The sequence below is a fragment of the Malaclemys terrapin genome, chromosome 4 (assembly GCF_027887155.1).
Source record: "Malaclemys terrapin pileata isolate rMalTer1 chromosome 4, rMalTer1.hap1, whole genome shotgun sequence".
Taxonomy (NCBI): Eukaryota; Metazoa; Chordata; order Testudines; family Emydidae; genus Malaclemys; species Malaclemys terrapin.
This window is the reverse complement of record NC_071508.1, coordinates 5,688,309-5,703,956: the sequence shown is the minus strand read 5'-3', so window position 1 is coordinate 5,703,956 and position 15,648 is coordinate 5,688,309. Positions and strand designations below refer to the sequence as shown.

The 15,648-nt window shown below is 48.1% G+C and overlaps 1 pseudogene; it reads right to left on the bottom strand.

Annotated features, from left to right (window-relative positions):
• Positions 1-3,775: 3,775 nt before the first annotated feature.
• The window catches only part of LOC128835589 (zinc finger protein 420-like), a 29,085-nt pseudogene continuing 17,212 nt past the window's right edge, over positions 3,776-15,648 (bottom strand).

Genomic DNA, 15,648 nt, shown 5'->3' with positions numbered 1-15,648 from the left:
TCCTGGCCTCTCTCATTCACATCCCACTGTAGGCAATTAGCAAGGATTCGGGCAGGATGACAGCTGGCTCTTCAATCCATGATTTAGCTGATCTATCTGGACTTGATTGGTGTCCGTCTGGGTGCCCAGGGTGAAGACTGCGTGCAGGGCAGCTCGGAGGAGGTGGGTCTCCAGCTCCGGCTCCAGGGCAGGTGTCATGGTGCTGGCAAGAGAGAGGAGCTGGTATTAGACTGTGCAGTGTGGGGGTGGGACTGGCACCGACACGGACGTGAAACTGCAGGAAAATAGGCAGAGGCTGGCGAGAATGGAAACTGAGGCACCGAGCCAGGGAATGATAAGGCCGAGGTTTCCCAGACCGACAGTGGCAGGGCAGGAATGGTGCCTGTTCCCTGGACCCTGCTGCCCCTCCTGTATCTGATCCTGGGAGTCAGCCTCTCCCCAAAGCCATTGCAATGTGACTGGAGTGAAAAGAACAGAGCAGCCAGGAGTGGGAGTGAACCTTCCTGCCACCTCTGCCAGAGGAGCCTCCCTGGGAGTGGGAGGGGCAGTGACTCCCAGCCATGGGCCTGAGCAGCACCGGGGTTAGGGGAACCGGGCAAGAGGGTCTCGGTACCTGAGGTTGGCCACAGCAATGAGGGAGTTGGCCAGGACGGCGCTGGGTGGAGAGTCATGAGGAAGCTCCTCACTGAGCTCCTGTGAGACTCAAAGGAGACAAAGGAGTGTGTGAAATTTGGGCCTCACTGACACTTCCCAATGAGGAGATTACACAGCCAGCACCCCACACAGCCAGCAGGATCCCCCCACCTGCCTCCCGCTCCTCCGATTCCTGCCCACTATTTCTCCCGTCTCTTCTCCCCAATCTTCAGCCCCAGCAATCCCTGCCCTCAGCTGCCCTCCTGCACCAGCCATCCCCCAACCAGTCCAGGGAGACCCCTGCCCCTCCTATATCTCTGTCCACCCTCCAGCTGCCGGGCACCGTGTCTCGCTCATTACAATCCTCTCCGCCACAGCTGCCTTGGAGCAGTGCAGCTCCAGTGTGTCCTGCCCCCTCTGCTGTGCAGCGAGACACCCGGGGTGGATGGCGTGCAGGAACACTAGCTGCTGGGCCTTGTCCTGCGCCCACCAGGAGTGGGGTTAGGGGAGAGAGAGCCAGTTAGCCAGGGACCTCCCTGCCCCAGCCACACCAGCTGCAGGACTTAGGCCTGAATGGGGGATAGCGGGGATCCGCCTAATGTCCAAATCACCCACGATTCCTACACAAGCAGGGTCAGGAACTGGGTCAGTGTCTGGGGGGGAGGAGACCCCATCTGGTGTGTGACAAACATCCCCATCTTGGGGGTCCCAGATCATGAAGGAGAAAGGTCCCCATTAGCCAAGACCCTCTGCAGGGGGTCAGGATGCTGGGAAGGAGCAGGACAATCTCGCTTCCAGCACAGCTGGGGAATGTTAGGAATATTGACTATGCATCAATTATAAGTGGGTTTTTACCTCCAAATGCCCACCAGACAATGCAATCAGTCTGGATGGGCCATTAAGAAAAACAATAGGTCTTTGAAGATGCTGATGTCCCACCTTCCTGGAAAACCTTCCTGTGGACCCAGCAAACAGACTTTGAGTTTCAGAGTAGCAGCCATGTTAGTCTGTATCCGCAAAAAGAACAGGAGTACTTGTGGCACCTTAGAGACTAACAAATTTATTAGAGCATAAGCTTTCGTGAACTACAGCCTGTAGACTTTGAGTTGTGGCTGCGGAGTCATGTGATCACGTTACCGGATATGGGACTCCATGATAAAATTAGTACTTTTCCACTGACTGAAGGTGGGTGTGGGGATCACACTGGAAAACAAAGGATTCTGGCCATATGTAAAACCTATTTAAGGCAGGGGAGTGACATAATCAGTGTTTGTTCTTCACTGAATCCCCACCCAAGCTGATTGCTGTGTGAAACAAAGACTGGTGGGAGGGGAGGGAGAAGAACTGAAGCCAGGCTGGAAAGCAGTCTAGCCTGTGAAAGAAACATCTGAAGTTTTAAGCTGCAAGCAAGAGCAGTTTGCCTTCAAGAACCTCTGCAATCTGCCCAAAATAACATTTAGGGTGAGCAATTGATGCTTATAACCAGTTTCTTTAGTATATTGATCTTAGCTTGTGTGTTTGTTTTATTTGCCAGGTAATCTGCTTTGATCTCTGTGCTATCCCTTATAACAACTCAAAATTGATCTTTTGTAGTTAATAAACTTTGTTTTCTCTCAAACCAGTTTGTGAAATTCATAACTGGGGGGCAAAAGCCATGCATATCTCCCTCCACACTGAGGAAGGGGGTGAATTTCATGAGCTTATGCCGTATAGTTCTCTATGCAGCGCAGGATGGTGTAATTTGGGGTTTACACTCCAGAGGGGTTGTGCACTTGAATGCTGGGCAATTTCTTAATTGAAGCCTTCTGAGGCAGTGCTGATGTCAGTGTCTGTGTCATTCTGCAGCTAGGTATGTATGCTGAAGTAGGCTTGAGGGCCTGGCTCAGCAGGACCGGGTAAGGGATCCCAGACTGGTGTAACAGCTGGGCTCAGTGGTACCCCGGTACATCAGGTGGCCCCCAGAGGGTGGAGTCGCAACCCGACACAATGACATCAAAAATAGGTCTAGAAATCAAAACTCCTTTGTGTGTTGAGTACATGCCCTGAACCCCGCAGCACACCACCAGAACCTTTCCATTGTGCCCTTCCCTCCACTATCCGCCAATATCCGTCGCCTCTGCGCATCATCCATTTTAGTCGCCCAGAGGGTGTTCACTCAGATATGAAGCGGTTACCTTAACAGCACCACGTTGTCAATTCAATATGTAAATATGGTTCATTAACCAATATGTAAATATGCAAAATGACTTTTTCTACATATCGGTTGGAGCTGGCATGGAGGTGACTTCTCCAGCTCAGCTTCTGCGTTGCAGTGACTGGTTCTAGAGACAGCGAGGGAGTTCATTGAGGTGATTCACTCAAGGTGCCGTGACAGCCATACTCTGGGGGGATTTCTTAGCGGTTGCCCAACACCCGACTTTAAAAAATGAAATTAGTAGGGTGCTTTTCAGCAACCAGAGTTCAGTTGTTACCCAGCAGGGGGTGCTCTCCCTGGCCAGGCCATGATGATCACACTCACCAGCTCTTTCATGCAGACATTTTGACTTCAGGAAGCGACACTCTGAACAACATGAGACATTTTATACCATTTCTGTTGGGTGGTGCAGCCTGGTCACTCTGCTGGGCAAAGCTGGCCTGGGCCAATCAGGAAATGACCCGTACTGATGGCAAAAGCTTGGAACATCCAACCAGGATATGAGTTGTGTCCCTTCTCATTGTCCAACAAGACAATGAGGCTATCACAATCCAGGATGTAATCCAGATATTGGGGGGGGGAGGGGGAGAAGGGAAGGGGGGCAGTGTCACCGCCTGCCCTGTAACCTGGGATGCCCATTAATGCTTTGCTGCTGTCATTCCCAACCCGGACCACTCACAAACAGCCTCCAGCTTCCGGTCTTACCCCGAGTGTCTGTGTGTAGCTCAGCTCAGCTCACACTCTGGCTTTCGCAGCCTTGGTTATTACTGCAGGGTGACCCCCAACACACACACAGTCCCAGATTTCCCCACCAAAATGTACGGCCTGTATTGTCCAGCCTTCTCCTGGACCGTCCTGATATAATAGATCTTGATCCCCTTAGAGGGGCAATGGACCTAACAGTTTCCCACCCCAAATGGAGATATCCACACAGTTCACAATACTGGATTCATTTCAATTAAAAAAGAAAACAAATGTATTTAATCACAAAGGTAGATTTCGATTGAGTACAAGTGATGAGGCATCAAAGTCAGAAATGGCTGCAAGAAAAAGAAAGAAAAACACTTCCTAGTACTAAACTGAACAAATTAGACTTGGGGAAAAGTGAAGTCCCTTAGCACAGGTTTCCAGTAGCATTACTGACCAAATTTTCAGGTCAGGATCAGTTCCTGAGGTCCAAGAGCTGCTTTTCTTTTCTTTTTTTGGCCTCTTAGGTGATAACTAGAGATAAACAGGGAGAAATAACAAGAGGTGTTTTTGCCCTTCTCTTTTATAGTTCAATCTCCCTTTGAAATGCATTTTTCTCAAAGCGACCCCTAGATAAACTTCTCAGCTGAGTGGGGAGACATGAACTTTGGTGGCAAAGAAGTTTCATGCTGTTGTTTTCTAAAATGCAGGTCTGTTGGTTCCTGATTGCCTTCCTTGCCAAAGAATGGCTACTTGATAGGTGATGGCCCATCAGCTTTGAGGACACCTTGGCTAGAAGCGTTAAATTCTTTGGTTGAGAAACAGTTTTATCCACTCCCCAGATCTGTCCGGTAAACACACTTCAGTTGCGATTTCAGCTTAGACATAGTAGCTGACAGGTATTTTGAAATAAATCACCAAAATAATTGAAACTAACGTGATTATATTGTGTTATGTTGACAAATAAAATATGCAGAATTTTAAAATATGGTTTGCAGAATGTTTCTTTTTTTAGCACAGAATTCCCCAAGGAGTAATGCAAAAGCCTGAGTAGGCTGTGACCATCTGCTCTAAAATCCCCCCACCTGTCTGCTCTTCCCCACATTGCTCAGCCAAGTCCCCCTTCCCTGCCCCACAGTCTCTGCTGGGCATCATGGGGGACAGGACCACTCCCTGGTCTGAGTCTGCTGGCACTGTGCCAGATCCACTTGCTGCCAGAAGCCCCTCAGACCCTGGCGGTGGCAGAGGGGCGTTGGTGAGCCAACTGGTGCCAGGGGAGGTTGCCCAATTGAGCAAAGCGTTTGCCAATCAGCACAGCTGTACAGCCGCTCCCTGCTGTGAATGCGCTGGTGTAGTCTCAGGAGTAAGCTCTGTGCAAGCTCTTGCCGCAGTCAGTGCATTGAAATGGCCGGCCACGGTGTGCATGCACTGATGAGGCATCAGTGCTGCTGAAGCTCTTGCCGCAATCATGACAGCTGTATGGCCGCTCCCTGGTGTGCGCACACTGGTGTGCTCTCAGGTATGAGATTATGCTGGGTCAGCTTGTTGGCATTGCTGACCCTCTTACCATAGTATGCAAAGCGGCGCGGCCGCTCCTCGGTGTGCATGAGTTGGTGGTTTGTCAGCGTACTGGCATTGCTGAAGCTCTTGCCGCAATCGTCACAGCGATGCGGCCGCTCCTGTGTGCGTGCGCTGGTGTTTTCTCAGGTGTCCGATCTGTGAAAAGTCCTTTCCGCAGTCAGCACAGCGGTACGGCCGCTCCCCGGTGTGCGTGCGCTGGTGTATTCTCAGGCTTGAGCTCTCTGCAAAGCTCTTGCCGCAGTTGGTGCAGCAATACGGCCGCTCCCCAGTGTGCGTGCGCTGGTGTATTCTCAGCTTTGAGTTCTCTGCAAAGCTCTTCCCACAGCTGATGCAGCGGTATGGCCGCTCCCCGCTGTGCGTGCGCTGGTGTATTCTCAGGTGTGCGATCTGTGCAAAGCCCTTGTCGCAGTCAGCACAGCGGTACGGCCGCTCCCCGGTGTGCGTGCGCTGGTGTATTCTCAGATATGCAATCTGTGCAAAATCCTTGCCGCACTCAGCGCAGTGGTGTGGGAGCTCCCCAGTGTGCGTGCGTTGGTGTCTTCTCAGGTGTGCGATCTGTGCAAAGCTCTTGTCACAGTCAGCACAGCGGTACGGGCGCTCCCCATTGTGCGTGCGCTGGTGTATTCTCAGGTGTGCAATCTCTGCAAAGTCCTTGCCGCAGTCAGTGCAGTGGTACGGCCGCTCCCTGGTGTGCGTGCGCTGGTGTGTTCTCAGGCTTGAGCTGTGCGCAAATCTCTTGCCACAGTGGGGGCAGCAGCGCGGCCGCTCTCCAGTGTGCGTGCGCTGGTGTATTCTCAGATATGCAATCTGTGCAAAACCCTTGTCACAGTCGGAGCAACGGTACGGCCGCTCCCCGGTGTGCGTGCGCTGGTGTATTCTCAGCTTTGAGCTCTCTGCAAAGCCCTTATCACAGTCAGAGCAACGGTATGGCTGCTCCCTGGCATGTGTGCGCTGGTCCTGGTTCAGCGCGGAGGGGTTGCTGAACCTCTTGTCGCAGTCAATGCAGTGTTGGGGACACTGGCCCATGGGGAGTCTCTGTTGTGTAGCCAGATCCGGTCTCTGTCTGAGTTTACCCCGGGGAGGGACTGCGTCCTGTGCATGGATCCCTCTGTGGGCCGTGGGATCCTGTGTTCCTGCTGCGCTTTCCTCACATTCAGCCTGTGCCCTCTTTCCTCCCGAGATCTCCTGCCCTGCTGGAGAGAGTAGAGGTAATCCCGGTGTTAAACTACACCTTCAACAAAGATGGAAAAATGTCACGGATGGAGCGATTTCCCCATTTCTTCGTGATTGTTTTTTGGATGGGTGCCTCACCCTGCAATGGCAGCTCCTGTCCCACAGGGCTGGACCCAACGCCTTGCTCTGGGCATTGAGACCTGACCTGGGAGGTTCCAGTGCCACTCAGATTTTCCCCCGCCCATGGTCATGATGGTGGGGGAGGTGGGACAAACTTCAGTGAATGGCATTGCCACCCAGATCCACTCTAGCCCACCCCAACCCCTCTGCACCAGGCTGGGGTTAGGGTTGCAGCGCTAGGGGGAAGGTGCTTCTTTGGGTGGCTAGTGCCTCTTGGGCAGGGCGAGGAGGAGGGCAGGTTTTATTAAAAATCATGGAGCCATCACAGTAAATTTAAGGACCTGTGACGTTTACTAAACTTATATAACTGCTCTGTAATTTCTGATACAAAATGCCGCGACAAATCTGCAGCTAGACTCAGGGTGGTTTTACCCAATGTTGTTTGTGCAGCACCTGGCGCCTGCTCCCATGGGTCTCGTTTTATGCTTAAATTGTAGCCTGCCCAGGATACAGGCAGCGCTTGGCACAACAGGGCCCTGGTTTTGTTTTCAAAGTGATTTTGTTTTTATTTCAAATCAGAGGGGTTTATTTACACGGGGTTTCAATCAGAGGGGTTTATTTACAGTTTTCACCAAAAAGATAGCAGTGATCGGTTGACTAACATAGTGAACATCAGTGTCAATGGGGTAGGATCTGAGCCTAAAATAGGAAAAGAAATAGTTATGAATTATTTAGACAAGTTAGATGTCTTCAAGTCGGCAGGGCCTGATCAAATACATCCTAGAATACATAAGGATCTGGCTGAAGAGATCTCTGAGCCATCAGTGATTATCTCTGAGAACTTGTGGAGGATGGTAGAGACACCCAAAGACTGGGTAAATATAGTACCTAGCTATAGACAGGGGAATAAGGACAACTCAGGGAATTATAGACTAGATAGCTTAACTTCAGTACCTGGAAAGATAATGGACCAAGTAATCAAACATTCTATTTGTGACCACCTAGAAGGAAATAAAGTAATAACTAACAGTCAGCATGGATTTGCCAATAACAAATTATGTCAAATCAACCTAATATCCTCCTTTGACGGGTAACAAGCCTTGTGGATAGGGGAGAAGCAGTAGATGTCACATATCTTGACTTTAGTAAAGCTTTTGATACTGTCTTACATGACCTTCTCATAAATAAACTAGAGAAATATAGGCTAGGCAAAGCTACTATTGTTGGGATACGGATACACACACACACACACACACACACACACACACAATGTTATAGGCTTGTGACGAAGTGGGGATTTGCCCTTGTTATGTTGTATGTGAGTCTTACTGTTGAGCCTATGTGAGTTTTACTGTTTTGCATTAATGTGTGCCTCAGTTTCCCTGTGTACTGCACCAATATCTCAGTAGTGGGAATAGGGTGTGTGACTTTGGCTGAGACCTCTGGGGCAGGTGAGGCTGCTCCAGCTGTCTGCATGTATGCTATAACCGGTGCCCTTTGTAACCTGAGACCCAGGAGGGGGATGCAGCCAGGTGATGACCAGGTGACGCTCTGGAGACAAGGACAAGGAGCAGCAGCAACAGGGGGCTGTCGGAGGTCCAGTTGCTGGGAGTCTACTTGGGGGGACTGGAATAGGGGGAGTCCAGGACTTCTGGCCCAGGACTACCAAAGATGGACTTGGCTGAAAGTCACTGATTTCTGTGCTAACAAGTTCTGTCCTACGCTGTGTTCCTGTTGACTAATAAACCTTCTGTTTTTCCGGTTGGCTGAGAGTCACATCTGACTCCAGAGTTGGGGTGCAGGGCCCTCTGGCTTCCCCAGGAGCCCCACCCGGGCAGACTCGCTGTGGGAAGAGCACGGTGTGGAAGAGGATGCTGAATGCTCTGAGGTCAGACCCAGGAAGGTCAAAGCTGTCTAAGGAGAGATATTAAGGAGTGCTGGATTTCAAGATGGGGTCTTACAGTTTTGGGGGAGTCCTTATTTAAATTGAATAAGGGTGACTCTTTATTTGTGGAATTTGTGAAGAAAAAAACATGTGGGAAGATCCCACATGGAGAACTCATTACAGTAAGTGTGAGTGAGTGAAAGCGCGTGGGGAGATGCATTGAGGTGTTATTGTAACGAGGTTCAAAACACTGTTTAAGAAGAAAAGTAAAGGGATGGAGGAGGCATCCCAGTGGACTAAAGTTAAAGCCCCTTCTCTGTTAGAGAAGGAGATTATTGCATTTGGGACGTGCCCTTGGATGGAGGGTGCAGTGGAGCCCAGTGTAACGACAGATACCTTAGAACAGGGGTCGGCAACCTATGGCACGTGAGCCGATTTTGAGTAGCACGCGGTCCCCTGCCGCGGTCCCGGCTCCCAGCCCCGCTCAACCCCCCCCCCGCTCACTGCTCTCCCCTGCGGGGGCAGGAGACAGAAGCTTGGTTCTGCAGCAGCCAAGCTTCCCCCTCCCCTGCTTCTTTCCTGCCCCTCCTCCTCTCCGTCCCTGGCCAATCAGCTGATGGCCCTAGAGAGGGCTGGGGGAAGAGCGGCAGCGTGCACACAGCTCTGTAGAGGACGCGGAGAGAGGTAGGGATGGAGCCTGGGGAAAGGGGGTGGAACAGGGCATATCCCTTCCAGCCCCCTGCCTTGAGCCGCCCAGGGCAGGGGGCTGGGAGCACCCCTATGAGCCGAGCACCCCAGCCTTCTGCCCTGCACCCCCCATTCCCCAGCCATCTGCCCTGAACCCCCACACCCCAACACACACCCAGCCTTCTGCCCTGCACCCTCACCCCTCTGCCCTGAACCCCCCCACTCAGCCTTCTGCCCTGCACCCCCCATGCCCCCAGCCCTCTGCCCTGATCTCTGAACTTCTGCCACACCCCCCCAGCCTTCTGCCCTGAACCCCCTCCCCCAGCCCTCTGCCCTGAACCCCCACACCCCAACACACACCCCTCTGCCCTGCACCCCCACCCCTCTGTCCTGCACCCCCACACACCCCCAGCCCTCTGGCCTGAACCCCCCCCACACACACACAGCCTTCTGCCCTGCACCCCCCAAAGCCCCCAGCCCTCTGCCCTGATCTCTGAAGCCCTGCCACCCCCCCCCCCCCCAGCCTTCTGCCCTGACCCCTGAAACTCCCCCCCCCCCCCCCCCCCAGATCTGGGGTCCCAGCCGCAGGCCCTGATCAGCCCTCTGCCGGCCTAGGTGAACAGAACCCCAGGCTGGCAGCGAACTGAGCAGGCTGGTGGCGTAAGATCAGCATTTTAATTTAATTTTAAATGACGCTTCTTAAACATTTTGAAAACCTTGTTTACTTTACATACAATGGTTTAGTTATACAATACAGACTTATAGAAAGAGACCTTCTAAAAACGTTAAAATGTATTACCGGCACGCAAAACCTTAAATTGGAGTGAATAAATGAAGACTCGGCACACCGCTTCTGAAAGGTTGCCGACCCCTGCCTTAGAAAATATGTTTGAGAAATACGTACAGCTGTACAAGCCTAATGCCAGTAAAACGGCCGTAGCGTGGCTGTTGTGGCAAGCTATTAAAAAGGCAATTGCATGTAAGGGGCAATCTTGCGGAGTTACAAATATTGCAAGAGAATTCTAAAACTTGCCAGGAAAATTTGGAGTGGGAAGTGAGGCAGGCACAGATCATGCAAACTCAGTTAGAACAAATGGGGAAACAAAACTGGGAATTGGAAAAGAGAAGGGTGGATTGGGAAAAGATTAAGGCAGACAAAGATACATTAGACCATCAAGCGGTAGGGATGAAATTATTAATTTGAGACCCAGAAAGGAGCAGATATGACTCGGAATATCGCCTGGGAGGTATTTGAGATCGAGGGGAGTAGATATGGATAAGTGGAATGGGAGATGCACTGATGAATTGATCAAAGCAATGCAAAGGATGGAAGAGGAAATGTCTAAGGAGCAGAAGAGAGTTGCAGCCGTGCAAGCTGAGGGTTCAGGGAAACCCGCTCTATACGGAGGCCCTGATGACAAGTAGCTCCCACAGGAAATGGGTCCCCAGGAGTGGGAGACGGTAACTAGATTAAGATGGGATTCAAATGGGAGGCCAAGGACAACAGTCACTGTGGGAGATAATGGACCCGAAGATCCCTATTGGATAGTGGGACTGATGTAAATAGAAGTTGTGATTTGACTCAATATGTGTCAGAGATTATTACAGCAGCCTCCTTTATTGGGGAAGGGTGACAGGAAAAATGTATCCTTCAGTAGAAATAGCTACACCGAGAGAGAGTGGGGGATGTTTGTTGTAAAGAACAAATGCTTCAGATCGATCAGGCGGCTAAGCCAGTAATACTGGGGACTCCGTTTCTGAAGAGGAATCGGTTGGTTTTGGATTTAACGAATGCAGTTCTGTGGCGTGTGCCCGGCTGGACGGAAAGCGTCCTGACAGCCGGGTACATGCCAAGAACATGTGCTGCAGAAGCAGGGGAGGAGATTACGTTGGATCAACAGGATGTGGGGAAAGGAGTTCCCCAGCGTAGGGATTAAGAATAAAGCGGAATGTGGTCAAATCGAAGCCTGTGTTAAAATTGTGGGGGACAAAGTGCCACCGCAGAGACAATAGAAATCTCCTGTGCCAGCAGAGGCAGGAATTGAGAAAATAATTGAATCATTAGAACAACAGGGAGTGATTGAAAAGGGGAATGCCGCATACAATAGCCCAATTTGGCCAGTATTAAAAGCCTGAGGAGACTGGAGACTGACAGTGGATTTTAGACAAATTAATAAAGCTGCCCCCCCCCCATGGCACCAATAGTAGCAGATCTACTTCAAGTGATGGCAAGAATACAGGGGGCCCCTAAATGGTTCTCGATCATAGATTTGGCAAACTGTTTTTTCACCATCCCATTGCATCCCGATTCTTGGGCCCGCTTTGCATTGACTTTTAAGGGACAACAGTACTTGTTTAAAAGAATTCCCCAGGGCCTACATTGCGGTCCGGCTATTGCGCCCCAACATGTGGTGCAAATACTGGATCAATTATCCAAAGAGGATCGGGAGAATGTCACCTCATATGTAGATGACATATTAGTGTGGGGGGGGACATTGAGGAGGAGGGGGCTCAGTGGACTAAAAAAGTGTTGAGACTCATCCAGGAAACTGGCTTCAAGGCTAATAAAGAAAAAGCCCAATTAGTGCAGAGGAGAGTGAATTATTTGGGAGTGACCCTGGGGGAACAAGGAATTCAGGTAGATCAACAAAAGGTGAAATCAACAATGAATTTACCAAGGCCAGAGGATTCTCATGCGTTGACATGATGTTAGGAGGGTTTAACTATTTAAGGAAACACATCTGGAATGTTACCATTATAATTGTACCCTTGTGGCGTTTACTAAAAGAAAGGAGAATGGGAGTGGGGGCCTGAACAAGAAAAAGCTTTGTCATTTAAAACAAGCATTGAAATTCCCAGAGATAAACAAGCTGTTTGTGATTAAGTTGGCAGCAACCCAGCAAAGTCTAGCATCAGTACTAATGTAGGAAATTGACAGGAAGTGAATACCGGTAGCATACGAGTCTAGAAGGTTAACTCCTACGAAGCAGCAGTTTGGGATCTGTGAAAGAGCATGTTTAGCTGCTGTGTGGGCCAGTGAAGCTTTTGCTTTGACTACTGGCACAGCCCCTGTTATCATACAAACACCTCACTCTCCCCTGAAGTATATTTTATTAGGGAAACTGCAGGGGACAGGAGTATCGAATGCCACGATGGCCCAATGGACCTTGATGTTAACTAGCAGAGATGTTACTTATGAGAATAACAAACAAGCAATGATGTTACCCTATGCCCTCCTGACGGAAGGAGAGGAGCATGAATGCCCACTTCCAGACAGAAGTTAGTTGAAAACACACCCCTGGTAGATGAAGTGTTAAGCCTCGGAGAAGAAGAGTTTTGGTTTACAGATGGTAGTTCATACTATGAAAACTCTAAGAAATATACGGGATACATGGCTGTACAAATTGATGGGGAAACTATTTCTGGTTCTGAGTAGGACTTCAGCTCAGGGAGCAGAGGTCAGAGCTCTTAGTGATCTGCTTAAACAGAAAAATAACGTTGCAGGCTGTCATGTCTATATGGATTCAGACTTTGTGGGACAAGGACTGGGATCCTGGATTGGGATTCGGAAAAAGAATCCTTGGGAAACAGCCGAGGGGAAAAATTTGGTCCAAAAGGAGGATTGAAAATCTTCCTATGATTGGTTGAAAAAAACACCCAGGAAAATTAAGAGTAAGGCATATTAAAGGTCATCAAAAGCGAGAAGGGAATGAAAAAAAAATTAAAAAATTAGCAGCAAAGGAACATCTGGGAGTTCTGGGAGTTACTAGAGCTCCAGCCATAAAACAGGAGGTTAAACCCTAGGAAAGATGGGGAAACGGGAATATACAAGGGGGCTGTGCAGTGAATAAAAAACAAAAACAAAACCAGGAGAGGTAAGGTGGGTACCTGACAAACTTCAAAGAGAAGAGATTATTAACCTGTGTCACTCTATGGTGCATCAAGGAATAGAGAATACTCTCTTTAAGGTAAAATAAATTGGAACATGGCCTCAGGTGCGAAAGGACGTAGAAAATTTTGTTAAAAACTGCATAAGGTGTGCACCACTGAATACACCACTGAATTCAAGACCCTTGTTGCACCAAAGAATTGTGGGGCCATGGAGTAGAATACAGGTTGATTATATTGATAAATTGCTTAAGACCCAAAGGGGAATCAGTATTTATTAGTGATCGTAGATTCCTTTTCTGGATGGGTGGAGGCGATTCACACCAGAAATCATACTGCAGAGACCACTGCCAAAAAGTTGTGGGAAGTAATGTTTAGTAGATATGAAAAATTATGTGGGGGAGGTCTACGTTGGATATTAGGAAACACTATTTCACTGCAAGGGTGGTGAAGCACTGGAATGGGTTACCTAGGGAGGTGGTGGAATCTCCATCCATAGAGGTTTTTAAGGCCCGGCTTGACAAAGCCCTGGCTGGGATGATTTAGTTGGTGTTGGTCCTGCTTTGAGCAAGGGATTGGACTAGATACCTCCTGAGGTCTCTTCCAACCCTAATCTTCTATGATTCTATGAACTCCAAAAGTAATTTATTCTGATAATGGGCCACATTTTGTAGGAGGAGTAATTAAAAGTTTATTAAAAGCTTTAGGAATAAAGCAACAACTACATATCCCCTATCATCCTCAATCGTCAGGGACAGTAGAAAGGATGAATCAAACTATTAAACAAGCTCTATGCAAAGTAGTGCAAGAAACTGGCAAAGATTGGGACGATAAATTGCCAGTGGCGTTGGCGGCTATCCGAAGTAGTGATCTATTGGGTACTGGCTACCGGGCTTATCAACTTCTCTTTGGAAGGCCTATGAGATTGTGGAGCCCTTTATTGTACCCAGAAGAAGAAGAGGAGATATCAGTTACTCAGTAGGTAAGGGTGTTACCAATAGAACTTAAGAAAATGGAATTTAAACTGACTGACACCACTGAAAAAGCAAGAGACTATGTGGATTCTCGTGTGGCTCAGGACAGCAGATTATGGAAAATCGGAGCTAGAGTAACGTATTTGAAATTAACATAGAAAAATCATTTCCTGGAGTCTAGATGGGTTGGACCATTTTCCATCATGAATAAAATTTCACCTACTGTAGTGCAGATTAACAAGGGGGAAAAGGGAAAGTGGGTCCACACATCACAATTAAATTTATGGCCTAAAGATTAAATAACGTTCCTTTCTTTTTCTTTTAGTTTATCTTACAGAGGGAAAGGAATGCCCAATTGCACCGGAGATTATCCTGTACGGACCTTGGATTTGAGCGTGGCTACGGTGCTACAATTTTTATAATTGGTTTATTGTTTATGCTTGCTTTGCATTTTGTCTTAGTAAAAGAATTGTGTTGTGTGCGTTATATTTTAGGAAGAAAAAAAATAATACCAGAGCTCGAGCGAAGATAGAAGAGGTCAGTGTAAGTATTTAGAATAATACGACCAGAAGCATTGGATATTATTCCTATGGAATAATGGCCATGACTTCAATTTTGAATTATGAGGATCCTCAATAAGGGTGAAAATATGGTTTTTGGCTTTTAAGTTTTTTGAATATTTGAGGAAATCTAGGGGTACATGGATATACATATGGGAACACCTCTAGGATGGAGGTATGGATAAAAGGGAAAAATACCTTAGACTATTCGTGGGATAGAATGGGAAAAACAGGACCAAACAAAACCAGTGTAAAGAAAAACCCTTTTGAGGTAAAATGTGAAATATGGTGGGAAGATGGCAAAAATGTGACAGGGGAATATCTAAGGCCAAAAGATTTGACATTGAGACGTTGCAAGGGAAAATGTCAGCTTTGGGTAAGATTTTGGGATACAGCCACGTGACAAAATTTTGGTGCATTATCAGAACAAGGAATAAGAAGTGTGGAACTCCAACTGAAACAAGCCCAACCCTTTAAAACATCTCTAAATGTAAATCTATTTGGTGTGCCTGAGATTGACAATAAAACTAACAATACGATGTGTACAGATGCAAACCTATGGGATACAATACATAGAGAGAATGGTTAATCTGTTAAGTAATGGACCATGGCCTTTTGAATGGTTCAAAGATCCTCATATATGGAATCAACGAATTGCAAGATGAAAGAAATATATAGAGTTTAATTGGGACAAAGCCACTCTGAGGGTAGAGTGGAAAGGCAGAATGCTGTTACACAACACAGGGAAGCAGAATGAATAAATAAATAAATAAATAAGCAGCAATGGCCTGGGTGTTGCCAAAAATTATTAATGAAGAGTTCTAGAAAATAGAAATAAGTGGGACACACTTGATTCAAGAAGAAAGGGATTATAAATTAGTAGAATTGATGAAACATTGTGAAGAGTGGGGATGAAGTAAGTGGTTGTGCCCACAACTAACTTGGTCCCTAGAGGGATGTCATTTGAACCATTCAAGCAGACAATGTACCATGCAATATTTAGCCTCTCATGGCACAAGAGTGTTTGATATAGTTAACGGGTGTATTTGTGTGGTAGCCACTGAAAAACATGTATTTTGGGGAAGCATGACAGAAAAAGGCCCAATTGAGTCATGTAAATGTAATGTAACAGAGGTCATTATTAATAGAATTATTTACCGAGGTCCTCTATTTTTAAAAAAGGAAATTGTTTGGGAACCAAAAGATGTGGACTGGTCTTTGGATTTGGGGATACATTGGGAACAATGGGAAAAGTTTATTGATGAA